Genomic DNA, 20,851 nt, shown 5'->3' on the forward strand with positions numbered 1-20,851 from the left:
TTGGTGTCGCCTCCTCCCAGCTCCTCCCTGGTGGGGACAGCTGTCCCTGCCCGACCCAGCCACCTCCCCACGCCCAGCACCGCCCACGCAGAGCCGGCCGGAACCAGGCCTGGTGAGTGGGTAGGGGCTTCGCTCGTCAACAGGGCATCAGGAGCTGGTGTGAGGACACCACACGTCCGGCTGCCCATTCCCTGTACCAGCTCTCCTTTCATGCTCTGCTCTCGAAGCTGCAAGATCCTTCCACTTGGTGTCGCTCAGATCACCCCGTGTGGACGCCCGGGCCCTGTCTGACACAAGGACCCCGTCTGAACGCAGTCTCCTTGCGTTCGATCCCCCCGGACCCTCTTGGATGAAAACTCAGAAGCAGATGCTGGTGGGGACTGGACTTGAAATGCCCGTGTTTCACCCGTAGGTAAATTAGCTCAGGCCGCCATGACACAGCACGGTTCTTTCTTACAGTTCTGGGCTGGGACATGTGAGGCCAGGGTGCCCGCAGACTGAGTCCCTTGTCAGAACCCTCCTCCGGGCTGGCAGACCGTCAGCTTCTCTGCGTAGCCTCATGGGACGGACACAGGAAGCTCAGCTGTGTCTTTCTCTTGTCACAAGGCCACCGATCCCAACATGGGACTCTACCCTCAGGCCTCATCGAAACCCAGTCTCCCTAAAGGCCCCCTTCCTCAGACCGACACATTGGGGGCAGGGCTTCCGCACGCATTTTGGGGGGACACAGACATTCAGTGCATGGAACTAGGTGTTGTGCTTTTTGTGCGTGCCACCTTTGGTGCGGCCTGCTTGCCAAGTCTCCTTCCATTTTTACATTTGGAGCCTGGTCACCTCTGACCCCCTTTCCCTCAGCAGGGGCTCTCCCATCATGACTTGCTGTTCTGCTTGGCACAAGCCTGTGCAGGTCGCAGGCTCAGTCTCACCACCACGTGGATTTGGACACTCAGGGCTCTTGTTCTGGTTTCTACCCATTGCCCAGCTGGCAGGTCCTGCTGAGGTCTCAGCGTGACCAATGGCCAGGCCCCACGGTTTACGGGAGAGAACTGTCCCCGCGTGCACTGAGCTACAGTTTACAAACTGCGTTGATGTGCCCCGTTTCCTCATAATATTGAATGTGCTGTGGGGCCCACAAGCACAGTGACGAACTGATCTCCGTCCGCCTTAGGGGAGCTGCCAGTGTTTGGGAGAGTAGACGGAAACACGCAGGCTGCAGGTGACACTGTTCAATGATGTTGTTCATTGGGTGCCGTGGATTAAGGGGGCAGTGACATTTCCCAGGCAGAAGCAGTGGCTGGGGGCTCCTGGTAATAGCGCTGGCTTCATGGAGGAGAGGAGAGGTGGGTGGGTGGGGGGGCGTGGTTGACGGTGTGAGTCTTCTCAGGGCTCATGGTTTGTCTGGTGAAACTGGTGTTAAGCAACCTGGTTTTCTCGCACTTGTTGGCAGGGGACAGAGGGACTCGAGGCCAGGCCGCTTTCTGGGTTTTCTCTCGCGGGTGGGCTCTTGCTTATTTCAGTCCCACGCTGTTCTCATCCCTGATGACGTGGCTGGGTGAACCCTGGAGGTGGACCTTTCCTCAGCAGCTTCTGAGCTCGCTGAGGGTGGACTTTACCTGCTAGAGATCGTTTCCTCCGTCACCAGCTCAATGCCAGGAGACCAAAGCTAAGGTCCCACCCCTACCAGCCCCCCCCATGCCCCCAGCCTGCAGGGAAGTTCTGTGGACAACTGTGTTTGTCCCCTGAGCCCATCTGTCAGTTAGGGGCCTGTATCCCAAACTCCAGGGGAGACCGGGGCTGGAGGTGGGAGGGGCTCTCAGGTCCTTTTAATTTAGATTTATCTGAGACTGCAGAGAAACGTAAATGGAAAGGAAATGTCTTCACACAGCCTAGGGGAGAAAAAGTAAACCAAATCAAATTCTACATGTATCTTCTTGTACAGAGACTAACGTATTGCGAAATGGGCTTGCCAATAAGTATAAAACCATTCATAGGTGTTTCCTCCCCCTACGGGGTACGTGGGCTCCCACACTCCTAAGTAACCACATCAAATAATGTATTTCTGGGCTGGCTGTTGGTTTGGTTCATGAGTGGTAACCAGGTGGTGGTGAGGAATGGAGGACTCGCAAACCCTTGCCAGACTCTGTTTGCACTTGGAAAGGGCTGAAATGGTTCAGCAGACAGTCAGGGAGACCCGGCTGTGGACACTGGGGGGCCTCTCAGGATAGGGGGGGCCCTCAGTCGGACACACGTGAAGTTAGGAGATAGTTGAAGGGCTCCTTTGAAAGCAGGTGATGGGACACATATGTGTGCAGGCACCTGGGTCTTCAGTACAGGCAGACTCATTTGTCGTGTCACGATATGACGTCACCAGACTGTCAAACCACAATGAAAATGCCCAAACCGTTGGATCTGAGACCTCACGTGGCTTTTCAAGAAAACGTTGAAACAGGTTGTATTCATTTAATTGTTGTCTAAGTAATTAGCAGACAAGATTTCCTACTACTTTTGCTGTATGGTTATTTTTTAAAATTTACCCAGCAAAAGTCCGCCTCCTGGGAAAAGCCCTCTAGGTCTCCATCCATGTCTGTGTTCGCACGTGATCTCTGTAACCACGTGGGAAAAGCTCAGAGAATGAAAGTGACGCCGTGGACGTCACACGTTTTGTCTTCTGACTCCAAACTCTCTGCTGCTGCTGGTGGTTCTTCTTCTGTTTCTTTTTTGTAAACTCACTGAGCTGATCTTACGTGGACAAAGGCGCTGTCATCGGAAACGCTGGTGACCATGTGAAAGTAAGGAAAGCTTTCTTCCTTCCTGGCGGGAACCAGCCCTAAGGGTACAGCAGAGACCCGGCCCCTGTGCTGTCGTAGGGAGGCCTGGCTGGATGGTTTACCAACCGCAGAAGGAAAGCCCGCTTTTACGTAGATGGGTCCAGCAGGCATTCTATGAGAACAAGAGATTAGTTGCTAAAAAATTATATTCTAGAAGATCATAAAGCAAACATTTACTATATTCATTTGCCCCCCTTTTTTTTTAATTAAAAGAAAGCCTTTAAGCTAGTTTTGGGGGCATCAGAAAGAGAGGACATTAACAATTTTAGAATTACAGATTCAAAAGGGATCCATTTTTAAACGCCTACCCAGTGGATCTACCAAGATAGTAGCTGCTGCAGAGCTGGCGAGTGTCGTCTGGATATTGTCTAAATACTTCTAGAAATTGGTAGTAAGATCACATTGTTTTTCTACCTTAAAGGAGCTTTTTTAGATAATTATTTTTAATTGAAAAGCTATTAGGCTATTGTATATATCAAACAGGCTGTTTTTTTCCTCTGGCGCTGAATCTGCCTCCGTGAAACGTTCCTCCATCTATCTGCGCTCTCCCCTTGGATACGTGTAAACCAAACCCATTTCTCTCTGCTCAAAGGCCCCTCAAATGTTTGCAGACCAGTATTTTTTCCTCTTCATCTTCTCTTCTCTAGGCTGAACACTCCCAATTCCTCGAGTTTCTGTGTGTTATTTATACTTTCTTTATTCTTAGTTTATAATTCTACAGACATTTATAGAGTACCTACTATGCGTAAGCCTGACATTTAAAAAAATGCAAACCTTTTCATTGCAAAATGAATTACAGCCTGAGAACTGGAGAGGAAAACTGGTTGTAGTTTTTTATTTGTGCTCAGGTAGTAGCAAATGAAGTGTGTGTGTGTGTGTGTGTGTGTGTGTGTGTGCGCGCGTGTACACATAGACACACACACTAACTATAGAGAATAAAACTAGAAAGCAAATAAATGAAAAATAAGGTGAAAAGTTAATTAAGCATTTAAAATAAATCTTTGGACTTTTGATGGTTTCAAATATTAATTGTGAGGTTAATTAGAGCGGCCTTTTAGAAACAGCGCTGTTTAAAGATACGTGACCGCGGATTGTCAGGCCGGGATGCTGGCCGGTGAGGAGAGAAACTCTGCTTCACCAGCCTGTTCATCTTCGTTCCAGAACGGTACACAGAAAGTAAAGGAAATATAATTGCAAAAAGACATTAATTTAAAGTCCACTCTTCTCAAGTTTTGATCTTTTGTCCCAGGGACCCCAGATTCCCCTTTGTCTCTGCTGGTAAGAATATTTACTCGGTAATAAAGAAACTTCTTAAATAGATGAGTGGCATGAAAAAGACCTTGGGGGGAGTGGTGTAAGTGCTCAGCACACAAAATCACCCCTGTTTGCGTGGTATACAATGTAAGCATTCCATAAACGTATCAGTATGTCACTTACATACAGTGGTAATATAATTATAACTCAAATCTTTGTTATGGACTTGCTAGGACAGAGGTGATGTACCAAAGACATTGTAGGCCTGACGGAAAGAGGTGGAAAGATGCCGTCCTTCTGTCCTTTAACATCCTCTCAGCCAGCCTCCCCCAGTTTGGACAGGCTCTTGGCTTGTGCTCAGTCAGTGAGAAAACGGCACATACTCGTAAACTGCATTTTGGAATCACTCACTTTCTTTGCAGGCGTTGAGAAATAAGAGTGATTCTGGTACAGCTCTTCCTGGACCCATGGGAAGCACCAATTTATCCAACCATCCTCCCATCTGTCTGTCCATCCGTCCGTCCATCCATCCATCCATCCATCCACCCATCCATCCATCCTCCCATCCATCTGTCCGTCCATGTCTATCCACCTGCCTGCCCACCCATCCACCCATTGAATAAATATTTATTGAGCATCTATTAGATGCTGGGCACTGTTCTCAGTGCTTGGAATACATTAGTAAACAAAATAGAAAAAAAAAATCCTGACCTCAAGGAACTTTTAATTTAAGAATGATGACTTTTAGTCACTTAAAAGTTGATGTTTTTTGTCAACTATCAGCTCTACCCGTGAGCTGCAAACTTCCAGATCTAAGAGCAAAACAGTAATCATGTGGCCTCAGGATAAGCAGGTGCCAGGTCTACCCCTTAGTTTTCTCCTCCTATTAAGTAGCCTCTTCCCTCCACAGGCTGCTCATGGGGTGGGTGGCTGAGTGACAGGCCAGTGTGGCCTGTATATGCTGGCGGTCCTGCCAGGCCGAGCCCCTCCCGGATCAGAGCCCCTCACTGAGCTGGAGGAAGGGAATTCTCCCTTCCCCTTTCGCTCACCTCTACCTCCCTCCCTTCCACAGGATTGCGGTGGACAGAGCAGCCCTCAGGGGTGTCAGTCTCCCCTCTTCCGTTCATTTATTTTCCCCAGGTGCCAGTTCCCTCAGAACCCAGGCTGCGAATGTTCTGAAGAGGAGAGCATGTGCTGAGCAGGGAGAGAGAAAGGGAGAGAAAGCCTCGTAAGAGAGTGCGGTTCTACCCGCATCATCCAATTTGGTTTAAAACTCAAAGTCGCCTGACAGAAATCAGGACGCGTGGAACAAGTTGCATTTGCAGGACCCTCTGTCCGTCAGCGACACTGGCATTTGTGTAGGGCGTGCAGCCTCCAGCTCCATCAGCTGTGACTTCATTTGCTCCCCATCAGGGCGCCCCAAAGCAGGACAGAAGAGGAAACCCAGGCTCCCCAGGAATTTGCCCGGGGTCCTGCAGAGAGTATCCCCAATGAGACTTTAACCTGGCCCTGCGATGGCAAGTCAGTGCTCCTTCATCAGGCCCCGTTGTCTCAGCCCTACCGCTGTGATGCACAGGACAAGTGACACAAATAGGGCTGAGGTCATTGTCCCTGGGTCACAAAGGCGAGAACTGGGACGGGAGGCCCTGTGTGGCCCCAGCACTGCACAGGTCATGGTGCAGCTGGGCTTAAAAGCCAGGTCGTGTGCAGGGAAGCTAAGTCTCTGCTGTCTCCTCCCCTTGTCGCAGTGTCAGGGGCCACACCCCACTTGCGCACGTGCGCAGAGTGGGTCCATCGCCAGCCGAGCTAGTTCAGCCTGCTGAGCTGGTGCAGGAGCTTCCTATGATGGGACCTTTTGGTTTGGATGTGTGCCTGTGCTGTGCTACTGCTTTCTGGGGTTGGTGGAGGCTCACTTTAAGATTTATCATCATGCCCATGATTTCTTCCCTGTTGCTTATGTACAGACGATCGAACAGCTAGACTTACTTTAAACCAGCCTGTAGATATCCTTGGGACTTCCTCGAGCTCAGGTGTTGCTGTTTTTGTTCTGTGGACGTATCCACACAGAGCTCTACCTACCTCCGGCAGATAGCATTATCATGTTTCCCCTGTTTCTGGATGTTTTGTGGAAGTGTTGCCGAAATGAAAGAACGGTCTTTATTCTTTGATCTCTTGTGTGCATTATCAATTCTGAAAAACTGAGAGTGAACAAAGGAAATCGGTGCCTTACTGCTCTCCCTAAGTTTAGAGAAGCAGGTTTAGAAAATGCTTTAACATTTTTAGAAGCCAAAATGGACAGATACTGGACAAAAGGATCCCACGTGGTCAGGGCAGACCAAGAGACTTCTCAGACCCCAGCTCTGGGCTTGGGCAGACTACATGTTTCTGCAAGTGTCCCAGACTCGGAGACGTGAGTGGCCTGTCTGGGCATTGAGCTGTGACCTTATGGCCACATAGTTGTGACTTCCTAAGGATCGATGTTACTTCCTAAATACGGTCAGACAGTCATCCCCCTGCACCCCCGAAATCACTTAAAATGGAGGGGGTGCTTTTCCAAAGCGCTTCCTGGGACAGAGTCACCCTCGTGCCACGTCACATTGGCAAGGAGCGATTAGAGTCACCGAGCTCACGATGTCACTTCTTTGTTCTTTACTTGCAGAATCCATCCATCTTTTGCCTGCACGCGTATCTACAATCTAGAAAGTAAATAAGCCTGATGCAGCCCTCATATGGTGAAGAACCACTTAGCCGTGCATGTTGAACTTCACGAGGAAGAAAGGAAACTCACTTGTAGATTTATTAGCTCATTTAGTCGCCACCGCGACCCTAGGAATCGGACATAAATTACTAGCACCAATCATGAATTGGGAAACTGAGTCTTAGAGGGGTTGAGTGACTTCCTCGAGGACACAGGATGTTACAGACCGGGGTCAGGTCTCAAGCGCAGGTTTCTGAATCCAGACTCCCGGCTCCGTCTCTTAGGAGATGTCTGATAACCCGAAAGCACGAGCAGAATGTGGTGGTTCTGTGCAGACTTTTCTGCAGCCCACTGTTTGAAGGCTTCCTGCTGTCACAGCTATTCCTGAGAGATGGGGGTGGCCTCTCCTATATCTCTGTGCATTGTTGTGTTGTTGTTATTTTTAGTCCTATTTTCATGAGAAGTGTACTTTTAGCTCACGAAAATAGCATCGCAGCGACTTATCACGGTGCTCCAGAAACAGGAGGGCCTTATCTCACCTACAAATTAGGGCCACCTTCCTGCTTCCCGGGGTGGAGGGAATGCAGTGGACGTGGGAAGCAGCCGTCAGCCACCTGAACCCTGGCCCCACTCCCTGCTCCTAGAGTCTGGAATATGCGTGGAGTCCTTCTGTCTCCCCCACAAGGGCGAGGGTTCCGGGAGACCAGAGGAGAGTTACTGTTCGTGGCTTCTGGACAAGAAGCAGTGTTAGGGCTTCCGCAAATGTTTTCCCAGTTAGCACAACAGTTCGATACGGTACGTCCCATCTCCATTTTTCAGCCGGGGAGCTGGGACTTGGGTGAGTCACTTCTGCCAAGTTGCACAGGCATGAGAGACGATTCCCAAGCCAGGCCGCATTCTGTGCACACGGGGGTGGGGGTGGGGGGCCCTCATGCTGGAGAAAACCTGAGCCCGTGGCCTTCTTGCAGCCTCTGGGTGGAGACCATCAGGGGAGTGTCCCCAAGTGCGGCCGGGCCCGGCACGAAGAGCCCGGACGCAAGTCAGGCCCACGCTGGAATTCTGATGAGCCTGGGCTTGCTGCTTAACTCTGCAGACCTCCGTTACTCACCATCCAGGGAAGCTACCCCCAGGCAGGGACTGTGAGCACCAGAAGGGAGGACACGCAGAGCCCTAACGTGGTAGGTGGGCGTGACGGATATCGCTGTTATGGTGGCTGCTGCTGTTGCACGTTTTACAGCTGAGGTGTCAGGTCTGGATCCTGTTCGGCACACAGCCTTTGATCTGTGACGGCACGATGTGCCTGTGTCCCAGTCTCCCCACTCTGCTGGAGAGCCGGATCTTACAGGCTTCTCTGTTTTAGCAAACTTGCCTGGTCTGACTGTCAGTGAGAGAGCTAAGGCTTCCACTTTATGTCCCTTGTCCCCTGGGCCCAGGTCAGGTACATCCTGAGCCTTGGACAAATGAGTGATGTGTGGACCATTCATAACTATTGGATGCAGAAGTGGCATTGAGACTATTTACCAGCAAGCCGCGTGGCACAGGTAGAGAGGTGGGTTAAGGCACAGCCGTTTGTCGTCAGCACGGAATATTTCGGGACCGAACTGGAGGTCCCTGTGTACTTACTGGTGTTTGTCGTGTGTCAGCCCAGCATGTGTGACTGCCAGGTTTCACTGCACTTCTGAATAAAGCCAAACACACGCAAGGTCTTGAGAGCATTTTGTACGTATGTCTTAGTGGCAATACGAGGTGGGACAGGCATCTAGGAACCGTGACAGCATTGGCTGCTGGCACTTGGTTCTGCGTTCTTTTTCAAAACCTTGTATGTGGAGAAACTCTGGACTTAGCACTCACTTAAGGAAGAAGTAACTTCGATAAGAAACAGGAGGGTTTTTCTTTGTCTTTATTGCTTCCGTGTTTTTTGGATCCCACTAACCTCCCCCAGCAGTGTCCTGCTGTGGGCACCTGTTTGGGACCCTGTGTGTTTGGCGAGGAATTCACTGGCCAGTTCCTCTAAGTAGGGAGACGCTGGTGTATCTGCATGTGTCCACAGGCCAGTGACCATTGAAAGGGAGGTTTGGCTCATCGCTGGGGGGCTCTTAGCTACAGGTCAGGTGCTGTCAGAAGTGGAGCTACACACGGAATCTGGTCACTGAAATGTGCTTGGTCCCCTCGCTTTGCAGAACCCATCCAGACCTTTGCCCATGTGCTGGATGAGCCCCTGACCCTTTGCAGGATGGAAAGGCTGCACTTACTTTCTGGTGAGCATAGGAATGGCTGGCAGCTGCCACCAGGGGCCCCTCCCATGGCCCCAAGGCCACCGCCTCTTATGCATCCATTCCTAAGGTCTCCATCTGTGACACATGACGCTCCGTCCATTCACTCCCTCTTCTCCCAATGTTTCCCTTTCTGCAGGACAAGGCTTTGCTCTTCTCCATGAAATGGTTAGCATCCTCTGATGTAGGCAAGAAAAGACAGGATTTAACTGCCTTTCCAAACTCCGTCTGCTCACAGCTTGTCCTAAGGACCGCAGTCGCGCAAGGCCCGTCTTCCCGGAAGTGGCCCTGTCGCCGGCTGACTGAGGAGTGGTGGGGCAGCAGTGCCATCTTGCCCCCTCCCCGCAGGCCCCACCCGAGAAGGGCTCTGCGTCTGGGGTGGGGGGGAGCTGTACCACCCGCTGCCCGGGACCTTCCTGGGGGCTCCTGGTATCGAGCTGGGGAATGAGTAATTGGGACTCGCCAAAGTGTTTAAACACCAGAATTGAAATTAATGTCCCCTCATTGCTGGCTACGCTGACAATACATTACAGCAAACACCTTCCCAAAGTGAAATGAATGTTTGTTTATCCTCATGAAATATACATCAAAACATGTTGGTGGGAGAAGCGCTAATGAGGGAAGGGCCTGGTCTGCTGCTGATTCCTGGCGATGAGGGAGCGGAGGTGAGGGGAGCGTTTTCCTCCCTTCTCGCTTCCTTTTTCCTTGTTTCCCAGACTAACCTGTCCACAGCTGTGTAGCTTGGACATTAATATGGGTTTAATGAAAACTCCAGTTGATCTGTCCAAAGATATTGATGAGCGTTGCCAGCCGTATTAATCATCTCTTTGAGGGAGGAAATGAAGGGAATGGGCCAGCAGGTTTCAGTCAGATGCCAATCCAGATGAAAGGACACGGGGGGAAAAAGAAAATGTTTTTTAACCCTGCGTAGTTGCGTCCGTTTCCTGGGAGGGGACGAGAAGGACCCATGACAGCGCAGGAAATTCGGGGGCACATTTCGCGTTCGATTGCGAAGCTCGTGCCAATAAACCCATTACTGGTAATTATACTGAGACGGCCACGGGCCGCCGACACTGTGCCTTCATTGATTTTCATTCTCAGGCTCCCAGCTCGTCGGTGTTTTCGTGGGTTCCCCTCGCCTCTTCTGTCTCCCCCACGTCCCCGCCCCTTGTCCCCCGAGCTTCTGCACCGAGGCGGTCCCCCCTCTCACTGGTGATACAGTTCTCTCCCTGAGTGCCAAATGTTTCTTGATAGGGAACAAGCTACACATTTCTTTATGGCTTATGGCAAACTGCCTTGATTACTTGTACTGCTGTACCCATTATGTGAATTAAATATGTATTCAGTTGCATGCTGCTTGCGATGTTATTGCGGGGTGACATATGGTACTGACTCAATTAGAATGAAACTAGCATTAGATAACCCTTCTGATTACATGCGTCCTGGCCGCGTCCTCCGCGGTCTCCCCTCTGTGCCCCGTGCGCTCCGGCGTCTGCAGGCTGCAGGTTTCATTAGGGGTCATCATCTCTGCCTTGCCGGATGCCGGGAAGGGAGGGGGCTGTGGGTCTCTGTGAAAGAAGGCGCATCAGCCAGCCAGCCAGCCAGACAGACAGACAAAGGCTGGTGGGGAAGGAATATAGAGGACTCAAAGCTTGCCTTCGGAACTAACATTTAAAATTATACTTTTTGGAAGGGGATGTGAGGCCTACTAAGAGAAGAGGCCAGAAAGGTCTCTGGAGGGTTGGGAGATGCAAAAAGGAAACAGGATGCCTGTGCAATGACTGCTCTGGGTGCGATCGGTAGGTCCTTACCTTGAAAATGATGCATTTAAAAATAACACCCTTTGCCCGCAGTGGAGAGCTAGTACTCCAATAGCAGCGACACTTTTGTTTCTAAAGCACATCTGTGTCCCACACATGCTGACGCATCTGATTTTGTCAGCACCCGACAAGTCAGGTACAGCAGGAGCCCTTGTCCCCATTTTATAGATGAAGCAATGGAGGCACAGAGAGGCCACACCACCGTACAGTTCAGGGTCACAAGTCACTGGGTGGCAAGTAAGGGGAGGCCGTGAGAATGCACAGGCTTCTGAAGGGCGGCCTGAGGACGTGTTACAGGGTGATGGAGAGCGGTAAGTCTTTAAACAAAACAAAACAGAGCACCCACAGGAAGAGAGTTGCGAGGTGGGTCAGGAGGTGGGGCCGCGTCGTGCGTCCTGACCCAGCACAGTGCCCACCAGAGACCAGCTGGCTCATAGCGTCTCCTTCCGAGCAGTAGTTTTCCCTCCTTGATCATTTGCACCATGTTTTGAGTTGTTCCGAGCCCCCTTGCTTTGCTCTTCCTGCTGTGTCATCGACTCGCCACAATAGGAAGGGGCTGGAAGCTTTCTCTCTGGTCTCATCGAGCCCCACCCGGCGGCCACTGCAGCTCCCAGCCCATAGGCCACCTTGGACTTTCTCACAGCCGACGGGAAGCCTGCTGGACCCAAGGTTGCCTGACTGTTGCACCCCCGTCCAGCGGGCTTCTTGCCCGTGCCCAGCTCAAGTCTGCAGGCATGTTTGAGCTCCTACTGTGTGCATTTGTGTGTGCCACGCTGTATGCTGTGGGAAATGTAAAGAACGTACGTGGTATGTGCTCACTGACCACAGGCAGCGTGTCCCAGGGCAGGAAGGAGCACGAGGGTGGGGTAAGTGTCAGGGAGAAGGGCGTGGATTCAGAAGGGACCCCAATGCCCTTGTTAATCTTGGCGTTCCCAGAGAGACGCTGTCACCCACCCAGTGCCGGAGCGTAGTAGGCCCTTAACAGACGTTGAACGGATGAACGCATGCGTGAAAGGGGTTGGTGCCAATATGGAGAGGAGGCCGGTCTCCTCAGAGGAAACTGGGCCCCTGATAGATAACACAGCCATCCTGCCTGCCCCTCTACTTGCAAGAAACACTGAACAAATAAACAAAGGAGTAAAAGTGATTTATCTGTAGAAGCAGGCTCGAGAGGGAGATGGGGGAGGGGGCTGAGGGCGGGGAGGGGACCCAAGGGGAGCAGGATGCAGGGGCGTCGGGCTCAGTGACCGTATCGTAGATGTGTTATGAGACGGTAAATGTTTTACAATCACATAACACACCTACGTCACACCTCATTCAAAGAAACTTCCGTGAGCACCAGCTCATCTAATCTTCCCAGTGACCATGTGTGTGGGTGGGGCTCCTTTTTATTAGGCCTGAATTTCACACAAGGAAACTGAGGCACAGAGAGGCTAAGTAAGTTACCCAGGGCCACAGAGTTACAGGGTCGAGAGGAAACCCAGACTGGCTTCTGTGAGCTTTGGCCCAACTGTGCTGCTCCCCGGAGGCAGCCTGGGACCTCTGCTTGCTGCTGTAACTACGTGTGTCCCCAGTTCTCTGCAGGGGAGAGAGGTGGTGGGCTCGGGCTCTCCCCACTCCTCGGTGACACGGCAGCTTTAACCTCCCAGTCACAGCGCTGGTGTGGAGTGACGTGGGGATGGCCTCTGAACTGGCCCTGCTGTTCACGCTGTCTGTTGGGGCCTGGCATTCCCAGGGTGCCTGTGAGGGAGCTGGTACAATGCTCCTGATGCCCCAGGGCCGAGGGCACTGGACAACACCGTAAGTCGGCGGTCTTGTAAGTACATTTAGACAAGCGTGGCGTGTGTTTCTCAGTGCGCTCCCCCGGGGAGCGGTGCCTCTGCCCCTTGGATCTGCAAGCAGCCCATTGGGCCGTAAGGCCCGCCATGACACTCAGTGTGCAAAGCCACTTGCCACACCCGACTGAGAATTCTTCTCTGGCAGACCCAGTGCCAACAGCTGCAGACTCAAATCCATTGTGCCACGATCGGCTGGCACGGACGTCACAAGTCATGGTGATATTAATGATGGTCTAAGACCTGAGGTTTGCCAGTTATTTAGAATATGAAACTCATTCAAATTATTACCATAACAACGTCACTTTCACGCCCTCGAATTCCCACGTGCTTTCCCGAGTGGGGGAAGCCGCAGCTTTCTATCTAGGCTGCTGGGGCCAAACCCTCCGGCGTGTGCTCCCTTCTGATCACCACCGAGTGTGTGTGAGGGAGGCAGGTGGAGGTGTGCAGGGGAGCGCGGGACACCTTGGCAGAGACACGTTAGCCTCGTCCACGCCTGCCTTCCAGGGGTGGTCCCACCCTCTTCTTCTACCTCACTGTTGGCCACAAATAGGTTGTGTGACCGGCAGTACCTGGTACCTGCCCCCTTTTCTCTTACACCTTTGAGGACAGTCTCCTCTCGCAGGAGTTCCCGGGACCCGCTAGCCCCACAGTGAGCGACTGCCTGTCAGTCCGTCATAGCCGTCCTCTGACCCGTCCCGGATGTGCCTCCTTTATATTCACTTTGCGTGGTGTGGCCTTCATCCCAACTTACAGTAGCTCGTCTCTGTCGTTTTATTTGTTACATGTATGTCTCCCCGTTGGACTGTGAGCTCCCTGAGGGCAGTGCCTTTTTACGTTCTTCTCCCGACGCTTTGGGACAGGCTTGGGCACATAGGACGAACGCCATAACCATCCATCCTATGAACTAAGGAGCCGTCTCGTCCACCAGCCCAGTGTTCTCCCGATGCAGGAAACTTTAGTACCACATCGTATGTGGATGGACTGAGAGAGCCCTAGCTCAGCCCTGAGTGGTCATTTGGCCGTCGATATGCTCTGTAAGACTTACATACCCCTGTTCCTATGCGCAGGGTCTGTCTGTGGGACTGTCCTTGGAAATGGTGGCTTAGACCAGGATGGGGGATGTGCGTTGGGAAGGGTGGCACGTTCACATCACCTTAAAGGGAGGCCTGCGTGGCCGGCATTGGCAGCGTGGCACAGAATGTCTAGCAGAGCAGGGCAGACGTGGGGTGAGCCATGGAGACCCAGTGGTCATTTACACAGATGGCAGATGCTGAAACCTGACGTAAGGACTTTTAGCGGGTAAAACGGGCGGGTGTTGGGACTGGACAGACACCGGAGACGAGGCTTTCAGCCAGGAGACAGAAGGACCTCCGCTCCGGGTAACGAGTGGTATTTTGGGAATGAAAAGGATCAGACTGTTTGGAAAGACATGAACAGAGCCTGGTGACCATCTCGGTGTCGAGGGTGAACAGATGAGTCAGGGATGAGTGAGTCACTTAATTCATTTATTAATTTGGAGTCCACAAAAAGTCTGAGATGGGCGATGACTCAGCACAGTGAACAACTGTAGAACAATCATGCCTGTCCTCAAACAGCCGGGGTGTGGTCACAGAGGCCGCGTTATCGTGTAACTGCTGGGAAGGAGACTTTGCCGGGCTTGTCGTCGAGGCCGGGGCTGCAGTGCGTGCAAGTCTGAACGAGGCTCTGAGGAGTCTTCCCTCCCTGTGTGCGTCTGTGTTTATAGCTTTTCTGATCTGGTTTCCTGGGAGAATGGGCTTGGCTGGCGTGAAGCACAAGGAAGTTACGGAAAGCAGGGAGTTTGTGTGGCAGGTAGAGTTTTGTCCATGTCAGCTCGTGGCAGGTCTGTCAAGGTCATGGACTTTGGGACCACTTCTGTGTGAGTGTCGATTTCCTGGGTAGCTGTGGCTCCGACATCCCTCGGCCTTGTTGCTCCAGAGACAAAGCATGATGTGCTAGGATCGTGCCTTGGAGGTCAGGCCTCCAGTTCCCGGGACTCTTTTCTGGGGGGAGCCCGGGTTTGTGGTGGACCAGAACGAAACGCAGCGGGGAGAACTTGGGCGTTGTGCCCTGGTCCTCCATCGGCTGTGTGACGTCGGGCATGTTACCACATGTCTTCCGTGTCTGTTTTCTTCATTTTGGAAGCGGAGGTCACCATATTGCCTGGTTCACAGGGCTTCAGGAGGGATTGTAATAATCATCGCTAATCCTAATGGAGGGGCTGTGTACCCGGCACTGTTAGCACGTTTGTTACTTCGTTTACTGCTCCCTGCAAAAGCTACAAGGTACATACTGTCATTGTCTCTGCTGGCTTGACCAGTGCACTGAGCTTAGAGGGGCCACACCACTTACCCTAACTCACCCAGGTGGGAGCTGGAAGAGTAGGGACTTGAGCCTTGGTTGACGGAGCAGCCGAGCCCGTAATGATGAAAGCACTGAGCCTCTCAACGCCACTCTCCCTGTGGGAATCGGAACGCTCTCGTAAGACCCCTGTTCAGATTCATCGCGCCCGCTATCGTGTCCCATAACAGAATACCTGTAGCTTTAATTAGCACGTAGTTTATCATTTTCAACCCCTTAGTCAGCCCCTCATTTTAGTCATTTGTTCATACAGCCCTCTCTCTTCACTAAATTATAAACGTTAGGAAGCAGGCGCTGTGCCCACCTATGTATTTCCCACGATGCCTTCTTTACCCGCGTGCATCCCAATGTTAATTTGTCGGAGAGAAATTATATGAAAGGCTCACTCTTTCCCTAGGGGACACCTTTGATACTGTGAGGTCACCTTTGCCTTTTTGTCACCAAAATAGGAAAATTAAAGTGCCAAGGAAGTACCATGAGAAGCACTAATGAAATGCAATCATTTGAAATAATGAACTGATGTCTCTTAGTCTGATTATGGTCCTCACTTCGCGCCCCCCACACACACACACACAAACAAGTCATAAAAGCAGACATGACCTTTGGTGGTTTGGGGGATTGAACTGGACGAGAAATGAAGTGTCAGGAGCCAGCTGCTCCGTGTCGCTGGGTGTCAGGACTGCCATTCCTCACTCGGTCTTCACTTCTCCTCTCGTGTGCCCCTCCATGGAATGCAGGCGTTCTTCTGAAGCTTTGCAGTAAGTGCCTCACCGAGCTGCAGTCTGACCTTCCCCAGGAGGGGAGTGGGTCTGGGCAGGGGAGTCAGTGAGTCCCCAGGGTTCCCCTTGTCAGGAGGCTTGGGCCCGAGCCTCTGCTTTTCCCCATTTGGCCGCACCTGCCGTGGAAAAAGAAACTCCATGGCCCTCTGGGTAGCAGTGCCAGGAGGGAGAGAGTCCCCTCTCAGTGCGTCTAGGTGCACAAGCACCTTTGATGAACTGCTGGGGGTGGGGGTGGGGGCGTGGGGAGCTGAGCAGTAATAACGGCCCTGTTGGTGACAGGTACAGAGGCTCTCGTACCTGCCAAGGCGATTTATGCGCAGCACCTACTCTGCCTGTTCTTTCAGGGACAGCCCTGTGTGGGGGGAGAGAGGGAATTACAGAACCGTGGTGGGCAGGCAGGGCTCCCTGAAAGAAAGGCCTTTACTTGTTCCTCCCGTACGGTCTTCTGCCCCCTGGTTACTTCTTTATCTTGAACGAGCCCCTCTGGTGTGAAGCTTCAGCCTCCAGAACTCAGGGTGGCAGCCTCCCCCATCTGCAGCGACGGGGAGCCAGGGCGTTGATGTAGCAGGCCTCTACGCGACCGAAATAAGCTCTGTGCACACAGGACACCCGTCAGAGTGCCCACGGCCCTTTACTCTTACTCCAAACAGTATTCTGAGTGTAGGCTTGTCTGCTTGCCCCGCTCCTGCTAGAATACACGTGTGGTTGTCACTGCCATTTGCAGATCGCGTACTAACTGCAGACACCACCTGAGACACAGGTGTTAGCCCAGCGAACCGTCCCAGCCACCCCAGGAGCTAGGTAATACGCTTGTCTTCAGTTTACAGGTGAGGACACAGCACGGCAGGGGTTCAGACACGAGGTCCCCAGGTAGTGCCCAGTCAGGTTTGGCTCCCACGATTGGGCGGCACGGCCAGGGTTCTTTCCTACACCGTTACACACAGTACCTTCGGCCAGGAGACTCGGGGGGCAGCAAAACGCCATGCGGGAGACCTGGAACTTACCCAGCCCCGCAGGTGGAGTCTACACAACAGGCAGGCCTGTGACAAATGGTTCGGGTCATGAAGAAGAAGCCAGATGTTCAGGTGTATCCATCCATCCGTCTATCTGGATGTCGCTTAAAGAAGCAGGATGGAAGTATAACATGGTTTTAAGTGATTTATATCCGAAAGGATGGAAATAAACCCAGTTAGGGTAAACCCTGGGAAGGTGGAGACGATTTATTTCTCAGGAGTTAGCGTTTTCCTGCCTTTCTACCTGCTCCCGGGTTCCAGGGCCACGGCTCCCTGGCGTCTCCCCCAGAACAAAGGTTGAGGACCCGTGGGCTGCGCCCCTCCTCCCGGGGCTCTTGCTCCAGAAAAGACACGAGAATTTGGGGCGCACCCCACACCGTGCATGGGGTGCCCTGCTCTCGCCCCAGGGCTGCAGGTGCAGGAGAACGGTGTGCAGGGCACCTGCCCTTCCCGGCGTGACCACCATGAAGACGGAAGCTGTGGTCGGGGAGTCAGAGGCGAGCCGGGGACTCACTCCTTTGTCTGAGCGGGAAATGCCACGCTGCCCCTCAGGTCTGTTCCGTGTCTCGGGGACAAGAAGCGAGTTCTTCTCTTCTTGGCTCCCACCTCCCGCAGCCCCTTTATTTTTTCTCCCTTTGTAGAATAATAGAAAATAAAAAAGCCCGGCAGAAAGGGAGCTGGGACGCTGTCGTCCTGGCGTTGCTGTTATTTATTTTCCTCAGTTGCTGCTCTGGAAGCCCGGAGTTGACAGAGCGGTTTTGTAGAATAGAAACATTATAGACTGTTACTGTCAGAGTGTTAAATGTGATGGATAGAGAAATAGAGGCGAAGGAGGGGACTTAATACCGAGAGCCAGAGTGCTCATGGGAAAATAAACCATCCGCGGATAAGAAATGAATGAGGTAATGTGGCGGGAGGTAATGGGCTCCCACACGCCGGCCGGGTGCTCATTGCAGGGCGCGCTTAACCCTCGGCGTGCTGACTTCCCGCCGCGGGCCCTCGTGGGAGCGCGTGTGGCTCTTCCCCGGTGGGGACGCAGGCGTGGGGACAGGCTGCCCCTCACACCGCTCTGTTACCAGTAGCAGCCACACAGCAAAGCCTGGGCTGCTCCGGAGGGGCCGGGGTCCCATGGCTGGGGGACACATCGTGTGCGAGGAGGGCCGGCCCAGGGACCCAGGTTCTGCTCATTTCTCCACTGGGGACTTAGGAGGGGCCTTGTGACTTGGGGGACAAGGGGAGTTGGGGACTTGGCGCCTTATGACCCCTGCCCGAGTCGTCCCTGCCACTTCATGTGGCGAGAGCCTAGCTGTTCCCCACAGACCAGAACGTGGTTGGTGGTTTTGCTGTAAGGTGGGGGGGGGGCAGATAGTGGGCGTCTGTCTCACCTCCTGTCGGCGGGGTACATTGTACAGGAAATGACGTGGGCACATCCCACAGGAGGTGGACGAGCCGGGAGATGTGAGCGGGAAGGTGCCGGCCAGGTCCACGGAGAAGCTGCTTCTTGGCCTCGGGCTCCTGTGGCCCTTCCTCCCATCTTTGTGTCCTGGCCACGGCCAGCCCTGCCTCTGCACATGACAACCTCGTAGGAAGTCCTGAGGACTCGGTTGCTATGGGCCCCCCTCTCGCTCTGGCAGTTACCTGCTCTGTGGCCTGGAGCAAGTCACTTACCTGCTCTGGGTGTCAGGGTCCTCATCTGTGATGTGGGGACAACAGCACCTCAGCCTTTACGATCAAGATTAAGCTCAGGCATCTTTAGGAAAGTGTTGGCAGGCTATAAAACATGATGCAAATACCACGATTTCTGTTGTTGGTACCAAAACAGTAAATGTGTGTTAAGTGATAAGGCAGAGAACCTCCCCCAGGAAGCCACGTTTCCGAGCCTCTCATGCTGTTACCCGAGCAGGGCCGTGCTTGTCTGACCCTAATGTGTGTCCCTGTGCTTCCGGTGCTGGTCACATCAGCAAGGAGCCCACCCTGGGTGTTGTTATTGTTGGCATTGGGGCGGTGGGGGCCTTGAGTGCTCTTGCAGGGGTCCCCTCCCTCTCCTGTTCAGCGTTTTCACGGAATCGCTCAATTTTGGACTTGGAAGGACCCTTAGTGAACATCCATCACTGGCCTTGGTTTCGCTTGGAAAGCACTTCCTGCCCAAGCACAACACCCCCTCCAGTAGCCCTGCTGCCTCTGAAATCGTGCCACTGAGTGCCCGTCCTTACTGTGACGATGGGAAGGCTCACATTCTGGGGATATTTGATTGTCATTTTGCTCTCAAGGATCTTCAGTAGCCGTGCAGGAGCTGAAGGACCGAGGTTGGCTGGCATGGTCAGCCGAGGTCTGGACTCCATTCCAGGTCTCAGGGTGGCATGTGGTGCCCACTGGCAAGGGGAGGGGCCAGTCATTCTGCCTTGCTTCCCTGTCCCTTCCTCACTCTCCTCCTGCTCCTTCTTTCTGTTCTCTGGGCATATAGCTCTGCTCTCCAGCCACCCTTCAAACCAGCTTCTTCTGCCTGTTCCCGGCACCCACAGCTCGCACTGCATCTCGCCTCCTGCGATTCCTGCATTGGTGCTGCTGCAGGTAGCAGTTGGCATGTACCTGTTGGTATTTCCCTGGTCGTTTCACACACGAGCATCTTGTCTTTCCAAGGATGTTAACATTTTCTTGAGAAAACGGTGTGTTCTGTGTATGTTTTTCTTCTAATTGGCATCACTCTGCCCTCTTCTCCAATTAGTTGTCATCAGTTTTATTCTAATGCTTTCATAGCATATACCGTAGCTTTCTTTTGCTCATTCCCGGTCTTCCTCACCATTCTAGCAGTCCTCATAGAAAGAAGATTTGTCTTAGGTCTTTGTCATCTGTCCCAAGGCATCTACTACTAATATCTAGTCTCTCTTATTTCTTCAGTGGTTTTTAACAGACAAGTTCTCTTCCTGCCCTTGTCCACTTTACATGCTCAGACATCTTTCCATTTGGCCTCGAACAGATGCCATGTGTAATTGAAAAACAGTACCAGCGTGCCACAGGGTCTGTCTCTCACCAGACAATATTGGTGGTATCTTTGAGTAGGAGCAGCTCTGAGGATGAAGTGCGATCTCTGTCTCGAGGGTTTCGGATGGTGCCTGACCCCCGGGCTGCAGCCTTGTGGGCTAGGGTAGCAGTGATCATTGAGGAGGAGGCGTAGCCGTAACGCGTGATGCCCACTGACCTGCCTTTTGCTCCACTTACATCCTGGGAGAGTCCCACACAGTGTCACATAATGGACGGACTCCATGAGCTGAGGAACAGGGACACCAGGCCTTCTAACGGGAGCCTCCCCGGGCACATGGATCCTTGTGCCTCTTACTTGTCCTCAAGGCTGGGACCCCACCATGGTGTCATCCTGAGCGCCCTCTGTAGCCCCAGAAGACTGTCTTCAGATATGGTCCTACACAAGCTGACTCCTTTGGGTTGTGAGGGCAGCTCTGTTTTAGGACACAATGAGATACACGTCCCTGGGTAGGTTTGAAATTTATAAGAAAGACAGTAATAAAGGAAGAGGAGAGATGCCACCCCTGTCCTTTTCAGGAGACTCTGTCTTTCTGGAATTGTTTAAATTCCTCCGGGAGGCACAGAACAGTAGGGTGGATAGACTGTAGAGTTCAGGGGGCACAATGAGGCAGCGCTTCCAGGAAAACTCTTTGCCCTTGTCTGTCGGTTATTTCTCTAAATCCCTCTGTTTCTGTGTCAAAACACAGTGCCTGTCTTTGAATTTGACCGGCTATCATCTCAGAAATGTGTGTGCTGAGGCCCTACATTTTTGATAAAGGGAGTGTGGTTGGGCTTCTGGAGGGGCCTTGCTGCTGTCCTTCCATAGGCAAGCTCCACGTTCTCAAGAATAACCTGGTGTTTGTGAAACGTAGATTCACAGGCCCAGCTCAGCAGGTTTGCTGTGTGACCTGGAAGCCTGCATTCCATAACACCTGCGATGGAGTCGAT

At 52.6% G+C, this 20,851-nt stretch overlaps 1 protein-coding gene and 1 long non-coding RNA gene across 4 annotated transcripts in view; one reads left to right on the forward strand and one right to left on the reverse strand.

Moving 5' to 3' along the window:
* PBX1 (PBX homeobox 1) overlaps window positions 1-20,851 on the forward strand; it is a 236,371-nt gene that overhangs the window by 94,570 nt on the left and 120,950 nt on the right. The gene's annotated exons all lie outside the window — the stretch shown is intronic.
* Window positions 14,196-18,964, reverse strand: LOC109455652 (uncharacterized). Of its 2 annotated transcripts, none has more exons than XR_012492892.2 (6): window positions 18,551-18,964; window positions 16,874-16,986; window positions 16,167-16,221; window positions 15,691-16,015; window positions 15,092-15,188; window positions 14,196-15,007 (listed from the first exon to the last, which is right to left on the reverse strand). It is a non-coding gene; the product is annotated as an uncharacterized LOC109455652 (long non-coding RNA). The 2 variants fall into 2 exon arrangements; XR_012492893.2 differs by having other exon boundaries at window positions 15,691-15,985; window positions 18,551-18,963.

The sequence above is a fragment of the Rhinolophus sinicus genome, chromosome 11, assembly GCF_057876585.1.
Source record: "Rhinolophus sinicus isolate RSI-liver-muscle chromosome 11, RSI-T2T, whole genome shotgun sequence".
NCBI classification, from domain to species: Eukaryota; Metazoa; Chordata; class Mammalia; order Chiroptera; family Rhinolophidae; genus Rhinolophus; species Rhinolophus sinicus.